The 13,785-nt window shown below is 36.1% G+C and overlaps 1 protein-coding gene across 3 annotated transcripts in view; it reads right to left on the bottom strand.

Moving 5' to 3' along the window:
* Positions 1-9,563, bottom strand: part of LOC107554184 (RNA-binding protein Raly-like) — an 89,823-nt gene extending 80,260 nt beyond the window's left edge. For 2 of the 3 annotated variants that reach the window (XM_016236616.1, XM_016236613.1), the window contains exons 1-2: positions 9,458-9,562; positions 4,248-4,332 (exon numbers count right to left, since the gene is read on the bottom strand). The gene's annotated coding sequence lies outside the window, so the exon portion shown is untranslated. Of the gene's footprint in view, positions 1-4,247; positions 4,333-9,457 lie in introns of all 3 variants that reach the window. The other variant, XM_016236617.1, reaches the window with a different exon arrangement.
* Between the last annotated feature and the right edge of the window lie 4,222 nt (positions 9,564-13,785).

The following is a 13,785-nucleotide window of genomic DNA, read 5'->3' as shown; positions in this document are numbered from 1 at the left end:
TTTTTTTTTTTGCATTCTCATTTGCTCAAATAGACTTAAAAAAAAATTGGAGAGAGACTGATGACGGCGGTCAGAAGAGAGAACGGTCAAATTTACCGTCACTCCAATAGATGCTGTATTTGAAACACCCTCTCATTAGCGTGAACTACTTTTTTTGTAATTTGATGCAAAGATAATACAATACAATGTATAGTGTTATAAATTAATATACATTTAAAAAAAGAAAAAGAAAATATGAACAACTTTGGAGGATTAACGATGTTGATGACCATTGAAACACGTCATCAGTCTTGAGAAAAGGGTCCATACAGCAAATATTTGTGAAACTTATGTCCTTATTATAAAGTCTAACACTTGGAGCATTTCCCCTTAGGTGCCAGAATGTTTAATATTTCATTAGAATTTTTTGTGTTTTCTGTGGGGGTTTTTTTATAGACACGCTGGTGCAAAGAGTGAGAGATAGCGGGTGCGCAGTATCTGTGTAATTCATCACCAAACACACACACACACACACAGAGGAAGCCTAAATTAACCCATAACTCATGGCGGCATTCTTGCATTCTTTTATAGAAAATATTCCTTTCAGCAAATACTGCAGGAAAAGAACATTTATTATTGATCGAAAACAATATATAAATATATAATAAACAGATGACTTGGCTTAAAGCTCACTGGAATTTCATCCATCAAATGAATGTTCTCTTCATCTAGCAATATTGACCACTATCATGAGCTTTGTACAAAGAACAAGACCACTTCTGTAAATAAGCCACAGGCCAGGGTTAAACTGAGCCACGCCGACACATACCATATAGACTTTGATAATATTTGCATATTACATATGGACGCGTTTATTAAATTTAGCCTTTTAAAGGAGGGCTGTTAATTTTCTATCATCATAATAATAAAAGGTTTCAATATACACAACAGTTCAAAAGTTTGGAGTTGGTAAGTTTTTATTTTTCAAGAAGTCTCTTATGCTCACCAAGGCTAAATTTACGTGATAAAAAAAATCAGTAAAAACAGTTCAATTAAAATTTTATTTATTTCTATGATGGCAAAGAGGAGAAAGTTCAAAAGAACAGCATTTATTTAAAACTAGAAAAAAAAAAAATATTAATTTTTAAAAAAAAAAAAAAAAAAAAGCATCCTACTGACCGCAAACTTGTGAATGGTAGTGTACATAATAATGCTTTTGCCCAACCCCAAAATCCCAATTTAGCCTTTGGACATGGCTTCCCATGTGGGTAGCGTTCCGAGGAAAGGCTTACTCATTTCCATGAAACACATCAGATATATTCACTACAAGCTCATTTTGTTCTTACTCAAAAAAATATGTTTTTACTGAACGCACATAATTGGGTCTGATTTGCAAAGCATGAGCCTAATTGCAGTCCTGGTGAGGCAGGTGATGGAAATAGCTCATGAAATTGACTTCAAAAGAACTTGTTGTCTTTTCTTCCGTAGATATGACTGAATTCAGACTGCTAATTTAACTTAAAGTGAAGTGGCGCACAGTTTCCTTTAACCTCCTCTCTCTTTCTCAGTAAGCATGATTCGCCATGCTCCCTGGCCAATGTCGCGGTCGGTGTTTGACATATCTGAACGCATGGATAACATTTTCATGAAATTTGCACAGAGGTGCATCTATAATTCACATGCCCTTTTTTAGCTAGTGCTGATTAGAGAGAGATGCTGGAATCACTGCCGGAATCTGCTCGCCGCACCTCTGATGCACATTTACTATTCAAAACTGTTTCCTCAAGATCCTCGTTCCAGACCTTCTTGTCTAAAATGCCAAACCGAGGCCAACCTTGCTGCAGTGCTTCCTCTAATTAATGCTCATTCAAGACTTTCATGCCAAACACATTTAGCTCAGTTCGTCTAAAATATTCAGCCCACCCACATTCAAAACAAATTTGCAAATCATATTCCCCAGATTGCAAGATTGTTTGCTGTTTAGTGACTGAATGAAGAATGATTTTACATTCATGCATTAAAAAGATCAAAATTTAATTTACAGATATCACACAGATGTTATAAACACAAAATCTCATACACAAAATACCAAATCAGTCCAACAGTTTATGACTTGGCTTTATGACTGTGTATATATACACAGTCTATATACAGTATGCATACTGTATTATTAAAATGAAATTCTCCAAAAGGCCAACTTTATTGTTTAGAGGTTGCTCAGAACAGAAGATTAGGAATTCTATTATATATCATTTCAGTATCAAATTTACTTCAAATGTCTCTTATAATTTCTCAGGAGACATAAAAAATTGATATAAATGAGACAACTGTAAATATATAGTAATACTAAATATCTAGCATAGCTCAGAAAGCTTGGGCTTGAAAGCTCACATCTGATGACGAATTGCAGACTTTGGTAATCTGAGCACTTATTATGATCTCTTTTGAAACTCTAGTGGAGACTTTAGATGGGAAATGTCTCAAAGGAGGAAACTTTAGCAACACTCTCCGTTTTGCACTTCTTTTAATCTCTGACCACAGTATAGGTGAAACAGCTGAGATATTAGAGATCTCATTTGTGATATTTCCTTTCCTTATGCCTTGGCTATTAAACTTTAAAGGTGCTGTAAGCAATGTTTTTAATAACACATATAAAATGTACTTATTACTGTATCTGACCGATATCGCTGAAATAGGTGTCCTGAGAAATAACACCTGTCTCTGTGAAAAGCCCTAGGTTTTGCAAAGAGCACTTTTTTAGCCAAAGAGAAACAACTTCTGTCGGTGAACGATTTGAACAGTCTGGTTTTCTGTTATTTAACACCTTGGACATTTTTAAGGAATAGTTCACCCCCAAATTAACATTTTCTGAAAATGTATTCGCTTTCAGAGAATCCAAGATGTAGATTAGAAATTTAGCATTGCATCACTTGCTTACCGATGGTTCCTCTGCAGTGAATGGGTGCCGTCAGAATGAGAGTCCAAACAGCTGATAAAAACATCACAACAATCCACAAGAAAACCAAATGACTCCAGTCCATCAATTAACATCTTGTGAAGTGAAAAGCTGCATGTTCTAATAAACAAATCCATCATTAATAACTTTAAACAGACTGAAGTCGAGTGGATTACTGTGATGTTTTTATCAGCTGTTTGGACTCTAATTCTGACGGCACCCATTCACTGTAGAGGATCCATTGGTGAGCAAGTGATGTAATGCTACATTTCTCCAAATCTGTTCTGATGAAGAAACAAACTCATCTACATCTTGGATTGCCTGAGGGTAGGTACATTTTCTACCTCTTTAATGCTTTCAAAAAACATCTCAGATGACAACAGTGATAAACCAATGGTGAAAGACCTGCAGAAAACAGCACAAAATAGACTCAACAAAATCATTTAACCACTAAAAGTTCAGACAAACCAGTTTTTAGCAGTATTAGAAGTTTTTGCTTTTAAAAACGTGTGAAGCCATCATTAATAACTTTAAACAGACTGAAGTCGAGTGGATTACTGTGATGTTTTTATCAGCTGTTTGGACTCTAATTCTGACGGCACCCATTCACTGTAGAGGATCCATTGGTGAGCAAGTGATGTAATGCTACATTTCTCCAAATCTGTTCTGATGAAGAAACAAACTCATCTACATCTTGGATTGCCTGAGGGTAGGTACATTTTCTACCTCTTTAATGCTTTCAAAAAACATCTCAGATGACAACAGTGATAAACCAATGGTGAAAGACCTGCAGAAAACAGCACAAAATAGACTCAACAAAATCATTTAACCACTAAAAGTTCAGACAAACCAGTTTTTAGCAGTATTAGAAGCCATTCACACAGAATGTGTTTTTGCTTTTAAAAACGTGTGAAGCCGCAGATTAGTATCCACTTGCAGAAGAAGGTAGGGTCTCAAGATGCACTTATAAAATGTGCACTTCCATCTAAAAAACGTGATGCTCAAGCATGAGAAAGCAGTGAGAAACAGCACAGAAGTCGAAGACAATTAAAAAGCCACACAGAGGAACGCAAAAACATGTTCTGTGTGAAGCAGCCCTTATGTGTGTGCAAAAACCTGAAGTGGCTTTAAAATCCCCACTCAGTATTAGCAGAGAACGTGTGTGCTGCTTTGTGCAAAATGAGAGTTCTGCACAAAAGCCCTGTTAACATTTGTCAGTATAAATGCTGAACTTTAACACCTCCTCTCAGATCAAACACTGCTAAATCTATGTTTGTAGAGACTCAGGCTTGGGAACCGAAGTTGCACGTACCTCTCAGATCTCTTCTGTGACCAGGAGACGGATGCGGATATGCTGCTTGGTCCCAGCGCTTGTGACCTGGAGTGAGTGAGGGATCCTGTGGTTCAAAACAAAGCAAATACCTATAGTAGCAGGATTTCAGCAGCTGAACATGAGTGCATAAGAGTAATAAGACATTTTTACATTTTCTGAGAAAAAATGAGTGGTGCCTCCCTGTGCAAACCTCACTGCCTTAATGTTGTGTTGTGTTTTACGTGCTTTTTAGCATATTGCTATGCAGTTTCTATGTTTTTTTGGGTGGTTTCTTACTTGCCTAACTGAAAAAGAGTAAGTCTCTGTGATATTACAGTCTGTAGATATGGCTCAAATCCCAAGTGAAAAATTTAAGTACACCGTTCTTCAACAAGCTGCAAGGTTTTATGTATCCTTCATGTCTCTAACACAAACCGTGCAGGATGGCAATTTGAATAATTATGGTTCAGTGTTTGAAGACTCTTAAAAATAAAGGTTCTTTGGCATCTACAGTGGCATGCGAAACTTTTGAATGGGGTTATTTTAATAATTTCAGCTATTTTTTTCTTGTGGAGTAAATGTAAACATCTTTTATGTAAAATATCTTACTCAATACAGTACTAAATAAAAAATTGCATGCATTTTGTATGATCTCTCTTATTTTGTTAAAATTATTCACATTTTCACAGATTCTGCAAGGGGTTCCCAAACCTTCGCATGCCACTGTATGGTTCCACGAAGAACCTGTAACATTCATAGAAACTTTCCATTCCAATGCTATTCTCCATTCCAACGTTATTAATAGGTTAAAACGTTATTTTTTTTAAATGTTCTTCAAACTAAAAAAAAGTTAATCTTTTAAGAATTGTTCACTAAAAAGTTTGGGGAACCAAAAATGGTTCTTCTATAGCACCACTGAGAAAAAAAGCTTCATTTTAAGGGTGTACAGTATGAGTAATAATAATAATGCATGATGAAATTTGTTTTCCAATAGTGCACAGCCAAATTTAATTTTCCAGTGGAAGCTCAATTTGAAAAAAGTGATATTTTCACTTCAATGTCTCTCTCTCTTGACCCTCATCATAAGCCTCCTCTTTCACAGTCACGCCTAATGGAAACTTCCATTGACAGCATAACTCGTGAATTATTCCATCATTTCAATCATGAAGATGCTGACAAACATAAGCCTGTTTTTCATATCAAGGCCAGCCAAATGTAGAGTCGAGTGGAGGACGATCAGTCTAAGCACAGTTCTGATGTTTAATTCTGAATGTGTCGCAGGGGCTTTATTGTGGGATTAGTTGTTTGGGTGGCGGCAGCCACTGACATTTGAGGAGCATTCCAGTCATAAAATATCACGTCCACTCAGCCACTGCCCTCTGCTGCATTAAGCACTGACAGTCACGCCACGCATCCTCCCCAAAACATCACTCAGAGACATTAACAGAAAAAGAAACTTTAGACGACATCAAACACTGGATTTGAAATGCCAGAAATCTAGGATCAAATAGTCTAATTCTTAAAAAAAAAAAAAAAAACAGTGGTGAAGTTACAGACATTAGAGGATGCCATTTTGGTGACTGCATACTGTATTTGGCATGAAATTATAGAATGTTATGTAATATACAAACCATTTGAACTATTAAAATAAGTAATTTACTGTAATAGCAAAGACTGAAACAAATATCATTGCGATATTGCAATAAACTTTAACTAAATAACATAAAATGCACATAAAACACTTAAATGTAGACAATTTATGACCCAAACAAATATGATGTTTCATGTAGGGAAATTAGAACACAATTAATTTTTTCCATTAATATTTACAAAATTAAAAAATATTTTACTATAACACTAACAGCATACATTAAACAATGCTTTGATATATATATATATATTTATATAGGCTATATACTATATATATATATTCCTATATGGTAAGGTAACTTAACTAGTTAACTGGTTTTTACTGTAGCATTTTTTGCATTCTTTTTCAGTTAAAATTACATGCATTTTTACAGTGTCATAGGAAACAGTGCTGGCAGTAATGGTTTACATCCACATGTGATTACGAGAGCACTATGGTGTGTGTGTGTGTGTGTCTGCATGTGTTGGTTTATGTGAAAATAAAGAGGTTATGATTTCCTGACTGAATTCATTACACATCACAGAGACCCTACAGTGTGATAACAGCCCAACTGCCAATTTACTCATTAAAATTTCATGTACATGTAATCTAAATGTCTAATACATGATGCTTGATTTGACCGAATGAATTAAATAGTCTGATAAGCTTTTTTCATTTTTGATATTTAAAAAAAATATGAGTACAGCCTGAATGTGAAAAAGTTTCAAAACATAAAAATACCCATGAGACTTTAATATTCCTGACATTTAGCTGAATTAAAGTAATTTTTGCCACTGGCTTGTGATGGAAGAAAAAAAGTATAATGACTAATAATATCTGAACTTTTCACAACAAAGCTGCAAGCTAATCCAAATATATCCAACTGCCATGCCAATGTCACATCAGTGGTGCTAACTACTCTATAGTTAGTATCTTGAACATTGGGAAGTCACAAGACACAGCATATGACCTTAACAATATGCACATTTCTAGAAGTCAAGAAATAATTAATAGCAACAGAATACCACCGTTTGACCTTTTGTGAAGTTTCTGAGCAAATCACTAACTAGCACTTTTTTCATTGTCTGGATTAATCACTTGTACTATTCTGAAAAACCTGCTTTGTATAAAAATTTAAATAGTATTCTATTTTTGGCATATGCAAACTGCATATTTTACTGTCTTTCACACATACAAACTTTGTCAGTTTTGCCCTAATGTGTAGATAAAATGTAATCCATGTACCCATTATTTTATAAAAGTCTCAATTTTAGTGCTGGCACTGCAGTGTGTTATTTGAATTCAGTAGCTGTAAGTGGTCAACATGAGTTGGGTGTCCTTGAGGTAGGCAACTAATGCTCTAGATAAGCTAACAGCAGTACAAGCCGAGAAAGACTAATGGACCAACCAATATAAACAACAACATCAACAAAAATCCCCCCAAAAACACTCTGTACAGGGTCACATCTCAGCCTTAAAAGAATAATCTGTGTTATTTAAAGACAGAGACATTAAACTGTACATAACCCAGAATATTCCTTTAATGGCATTACAGTAAACAGAGAATAAGTCCTAGTACAAACTCTTTCATAAACAGAAATAGAAGAACATCAATTGGAAGGCATGAGTAATACAAAGTATTACTGTGCAAAATGTATGAAGAAGTGGCTTAAAGTGCTTCAAACTGAAGGTCAAACTGTATGCTTTTCTTAATACTAAAATCCATACCTGGCCACATACCGGCAATAATGGACTTTTAAAGCGAAAGTGCATGCACTGAAGATCATATGGAGTTATGGAGGACTTTCAAAAAAAGCATGTGGGTGCATATATGTCTATATTTAGAGACGAGAAGGATGAGATTGAAAAGAGACAAAAGAATATATTTTACTTGTTTGCCATGACTTCCAAACAAAGTCTTGTGACATGAAGTGGCAAAGTGGGCAGAAGTATGTCTTCTCTATATTCAACAACATTGTTTGTTCTCTACCACACGCCATTTCATTAATGAAACGTTTTGTGTGTGTGTGTGTGTATATGTGTGTGTATGAGTTCAGTTCACACTCCTTCAGGCCGAACATGACCAACAAACCTTAAACGAGTTCTGAATATTTTTTATTTTAGTTCAGTGGCATTGCATTTCAAATCATGTTGTTGAACATCACAAACATTTATTAGTCCAGTTGCACCTTCTCCAGATCAAACTGTTGCTCTTGTAATTAGATGTAATTAAAAAGCTACAGCTGACTTACAAGAATATGGGTTGTTTTGACCCAGCGGTTGGGTTACTACCCAGAAGGTTGGGTTAAACATTTAACCCAACCGCTGGGTCAAAACAACCCAATTACTGGGTTTGTCCCTATTTTACCCAGCACTGGGTTGTATTTAACCCAGCATTTTTTTAGAGTGCAGTATAACAGACCAGGTAAAACAAGGTGGTCCACCTCGACTGCATTTTTGGCATCATGAAGCACGTTTCCATTCAGCTGTGCACTGCTGCAGATGCATAAGATGCCCTAAAATGCTGCCTAAGTAGACAGCTCACTAGGTTTTGAGACACAGCCAGGAAATCACAGAAGCAATTTCACAACATGCTTGGACGGTCATTCCACAAATAGGGCACCTTTGGTGTCCCTAGTGCTAATATATGTAAACAATGAAAATCCAACACCATCAACAAAATCCAAATATGTTATTTTAATCTTTTTTCCCCCCCTCTATGAGAATGCATATATTTTGTATGTATCCAGACCTGTTTCTCCAACTTTTTTTTTTTTTAAAGAAACTTCAAATCGGTCACTTTTATAAAAAGCATTCAGTAACTACAATATATATCTGACAGATCTTAAAGAAATTTACTTTTACCACCTCATCAAACGGAAAAAGCACACATTTCATGGAATGAATGACCCTGGAAAACAGACCCCAGTCAATTAACGGCATGTCCACATTTTCGGTGTCTCAGTAGCATAACATGGATGACTGCGGAGGAACAGCAGATCTCGGATGTTATTTAACAATCCAGACGTGTTTAAATGTTGGCAGGATCTGCAGTGGAGAGTCGCGCGCTGCGCTGCAATGACACGCGCGCTCCATAACACGAACATCACATCAGTCCTCATACACAAAAAATATAATTTTGATCAATATATTTAAAAAAAAAATCGCTCCACAACTGACAACTATTCTCTCAAAACTGAGAAAAAAAGAAGAAAAAAAAGAAAAAGGTATTTTCTCATTGATGTAATTCGTCAGCAACAACATGTCCAACTGATAAATACAAAGAACGAAAGAAAAATATATTTAAAAACAAAACAAAATCGTGTCCAGCACTTGCTCCTATACGGGATATTGTACAAAATAAAGAAACGAATATACTTAAGAGTTGACTCACGTTAATCAAAGTTAACCAAAACCTGACGTCCCCCCTCTCCAAGAAGGTAAAACATTAAAAGCCGGCTTTAGATGAGTGTCGGTTGAACTCAGAAGAAGAACAAAATGCAAGCACATCCCAAATCAAAAGAGGACGTAGAAAAGAGGTAAAGATGAAGACAAGAGAAAATGAGAAGAAAGTACTCACCGGTGAAAATGTCAGAGAGCAAAAATGTGGAAAGAGCAACAAGAGAGAGAGAGTGATGAGGAGCTGTCAGCGGCGCAGTGACTGAGGAAAGCAGCAGCTCGACAGTATAAACAGTGCTGGTGTGGAGCAAACCATTGCGACTGCGCAGGGGGAGACACACAGTCTGTCTACTTAAAGGCATAGTTCACCTTCAGTTGCTGGTCTCTGACTGACTTGCATAGTGTTTCCTTAAAGGTGAACTGCCCCTTTAAAGTTGCACTCAGTAATTTTGTAATTAAACTTGGTCATTTACTAATTACAAATTTGTGCATCTAAGTAATGAACAGTATTTTTTTAGAAATAGCATTAAAATAATATTTACTATCATGAGATGAATAGTTCAGTCACATGAGCCTTCTCGAAAAAGCGTTTTATTCTTTTTTATTGCAACGCAATAGGCTACAACCTAAGAACATAAAATTGTGAGGTCATTTACGAGCAATTTCTGAGTGAAAAGTGTTTCTACACCAATTTATTTTTAGTGTAGAGTTGCTGTTACCATGTTTTATTTTGCATTCATGCAATCGACCAGGTTAATAATTCAACGGTCTGTCAAGTATTCCTATAGCGCATCTATCCAGTGCTCAAACCCAACAAACATATTATTTATATTTGTAATGTCAAAAGTCTGACATCCGAGCTTCGCTTCAGGGCCGTGATCTGTGTTGTACAGCGGTTCTCCAAGTAACCTTAGTAGAATTTTCATTTGTGGTTCGGAACAATACACTCTAAAAAATGCTGGGTTATTTCAACCCAACTTTGGGTCAAATATGGACTAACCCAGCTGTTGGGTTAAATTTTTCAATTACATTTTTAACCCAAAAGTTGGGTTAGTCCATATTTGACCCAAAGTTGGGTTGAAATAACCCAGCATTTTTTAGAGTGTAGTAAAAACTTTCTGACAGCATTGTGACAACCTTCAGACAATAATGTCAAACATGTTAGCATGTTGTCACAACGTTCCAGCAACATCCTGCATTTCCTGGGATTTTTAATACTATGTGAAATAATACACCATGTCTACAACAGCATAGTAATATGCTATTATTTCTGCAGAAATGACAAGTGCATATGGTACACAGTATGCATACTGAATACTGCAAAAAACATGCAGTCTTATAAAAAATGGTTCCAAAAGGGGATTTTCGCATGCATAAAATAATCATTTTTCATCCATTCAGTGAACAGTGCTTAAAAGAACCATTTCTTGAAGAACATTTTAATAATCTGAAGAACCTTTTTTACCACTATAAAGAACCTTTTGTGCAATCGAAAGAATTTGTGTATGGCAGTGTTATTGAAAACATTAAAAAGGTATTTTGTATTACATGCAACTTCGTGTGTAATTTCAATTTGAAGCTACGGCTCTTCTCATTGCATGCAACAAGCTATATCAGCTTACAAAACTACTGACTTCTAGAAGGGCGAAAATAGTTGGACTATTTGTGTGCAGATCAAAGATCTTGACAGATTACAAACTGTATTCATATCTATTACTGTATATAGCTTCTTAAGAAACAAAAATGTATACACACAAACACATACAGTATACACTCAGGCAGCCATGCCTCTCTCAAAGATATGAGACAATGCCAACAGCGACACTTAGGGCAAGGATTACCGAGATGTTTTTCTCGGGTATTTACCGTATCTCTGTGGGGCTTATGCGCCCATTTCACATCTATTTTTTTTTTGTTTATGTTGTGATGGAGACATCATACTGTGTGCAAGCTACAGCTTAGCCTTGAGCCCAGAGCTACAAGATAAAATTAAACTGAAAGCTCGAGATTTTAATTCAATTCCTCAGAGGGAAGTAAAAATTTATCAGGGCCTTAGGGCAAGGATTACCGAGATGTTTTTCTCGGGTATTTACCGTATCTCTGTGGGGCTTATGCGCCCATTTCACATCTATTTTTTTTTTGTTTATGTTGTGATGGAGACATCATACTGTGTGCAAGCTACAGCTTAGCCTTGAGCCCAGAGCTACAAGATAAAAATTAAACTGAAAGCTCGAGATTTTAATTCAATTCCTCAGAGGGAAGTAAAAATTTATCAGGGTGAATATATATAGATATGCCACTGTAAATGATAGCACGGGAGGTGAGAGGCACAGGTGACACTTTGAGGGAGCATGGGGAGGAAAACGGCAACTGCGACGGAGTAGAAAAAGAAAAGGGAAAGCCAGTAAGTGAGAAAACAACTGAACGAGGATTTAGGAAACAACCTACCCAAGACAGAAGAGCAGAGGAGAGAGAAAAAGATCCAAGCATCAATAATGCACATTAGTCCTTCCACATCTGCTCCAGTTGAAACTCCTCCAAATTCACAGCTTCACACCATCCCTTGAGAATTTAACTCTCTCCAAAGTGCTCTCAAGGTTTGATGAATCCTGTTAATGGGGACAAAAGCCCTGAAGAAGAGATCCTATTAAAACTGGCTGGTGTAGTCAAAAGACTGGATATCTGTGTGGATTTGTCGCACTGTGATTTGCTTATTTCAAACGCGATGCAAAAGAAACAGAAGCTAAATGCCACACAGGTCCTCTGAGAAAACACCACAACCATATCAAAAAGAGCCTGAAAAGAGTCTGTAAAAAGAGACCATTACAGAAAGAAGACAATGCAAGAATTTTGCTTTGGAATTTCATCTAACATGTTTTCACCGTCTTTCTTCCAGTCAGTCATTAGTCCCAAAGGCAATTCTAATGCTCTTGCAGTATTTTAGAAGCAACAACTTAGGTAACACAAAAATCGGAGGTGGTTGTAGCCCTGTAACTCAGCCTGAAGGCCAGAATCATAAATATACTATGTTTGGGAGGGTGTTTGACATTTTTGCAGTGAAATAAATGGCCGTATTACTCACTCTACTGAATATTACCGGCTGAAAGAGGGCTGGACTGTCAACAGCATGACAGCAATGCTTCCTCTACACTGTTCTTGCTTAAAAAAATATCAGGTGGAAATATCCAATGCTAATTTGGTCATTTTAACTGGCCAATCCAGAGGTAATTATGTAGAGCCATTGCCAGCCGTTAACTAATACAGCCCCTCATTGACTGTAAACATATTGACGAATCGGGAGTCTCAATTATTCTTGGATGCTGCACTGAACACCTAAAGTCAACATTGAGGGAGCTTTTAAATGAGGACAGTCCTGGGCATGTAGAAAAATGAAAGGTCAGATGATGCCACAGCACCCGGAGATCATGTGTTAGCACATCGTCAAACACAAGAAAATGCCAGATGTCCAGGCTTGCTCTGCAGGTACTTTTGTGCTCTGAGAACAAGTAACAACAAGAAAGAACAAATGGAACAAAAAAAGACAATGGACATTTTACAAAATGGTTAGAGGAAATAAAAATGACAATTCCATCATTATTTACTCATCTTCATGTCATGCCAAATCTGTATGACTTGATTTCTTGTGTGGACACATATTATGTGAATAGTGACTTTTTGATTGGAAAAAATACACTGGAATTTTTTTTTTTGAAGGTTACTGTAATACATTTTACAAGATTAATTCAGCGTAGTGCTTGCCATGTCTTTGTAATTATTTGAGATTTACTAGCGATTTCTGAGTGAAAATTGTTTCAAAGTTAATTTTTAGACAGAAGACTAAATTGTAACAATTTTTGGGTGAACTATTCGTTAAAGAAAGATGCGGATAATGAGTCTTTAGTACAATGAAAAAAAATTTTCACTCAAAAATTGCTAGTAAATCTCACAAACAATTATAAAGAAAAGAGAAAAAAAACAACACACTGAATTAAATGTGAAATTTTGAAGCAGAAAAACGGCAATAACTGTAAAATGCACTCCAATCATTTTTGCTTTATTCACGACTTGAAAAATATTTTTATACAGTGTAACATGATACATGATCAGGCATTTGTTGTGAATTTTAAACGTTAAAATGCAATGCATCTGTGTGCATTTGCATACCACTAGCACAATAACGTCAGTCTGACGGCTGCTCATCCATATCTCTGTGACCTTTTCCTAAAATCTATGGCGGCCTTGCCAATGTTATGCTTGAAAATCTCTGTGCTTATCTTAATTACTTGGATTTAGCTTAATACATTTGAATTCATTGACAAATACAAAATTGTGGCTTTTTAGTCCATGTCTATTAGCTTTTCTCCTGAACTGAAGCCCTCTTATGAACCCCTATTGACACATAAACAGCCTAAACAGAGTGTAAATATACAATGTTGTTTGCATTCTTATGATGTTTTTCATAGAGCAGTGGCTGGGTTGAACTTTAGGTTAATGAGCCACTCAATAATG

The sequence above is a fragment of the Sinocyclocheilus grahami genome, unplaced genomic scaffold, assembly GCF_001515645.1.
Source record: "Sinocyclocheilus grahami isolate Dianchi unplaced genomic scaffold, SAMN03320097.WGS_v1.1 scaffold493.1, whole genome shotgun sequence".
NCBI lineage: Eukaryota > Metazoa > Chordata > Actinopteri > Cypriniformes > Cyprinidae > Sinocyclocheilus > Sinocyclocheilus grahami.
Note: the sequence above shows the minus strand (reverse complement) of the source record. Positions and strands in the feature narration are given on the sequence as shown.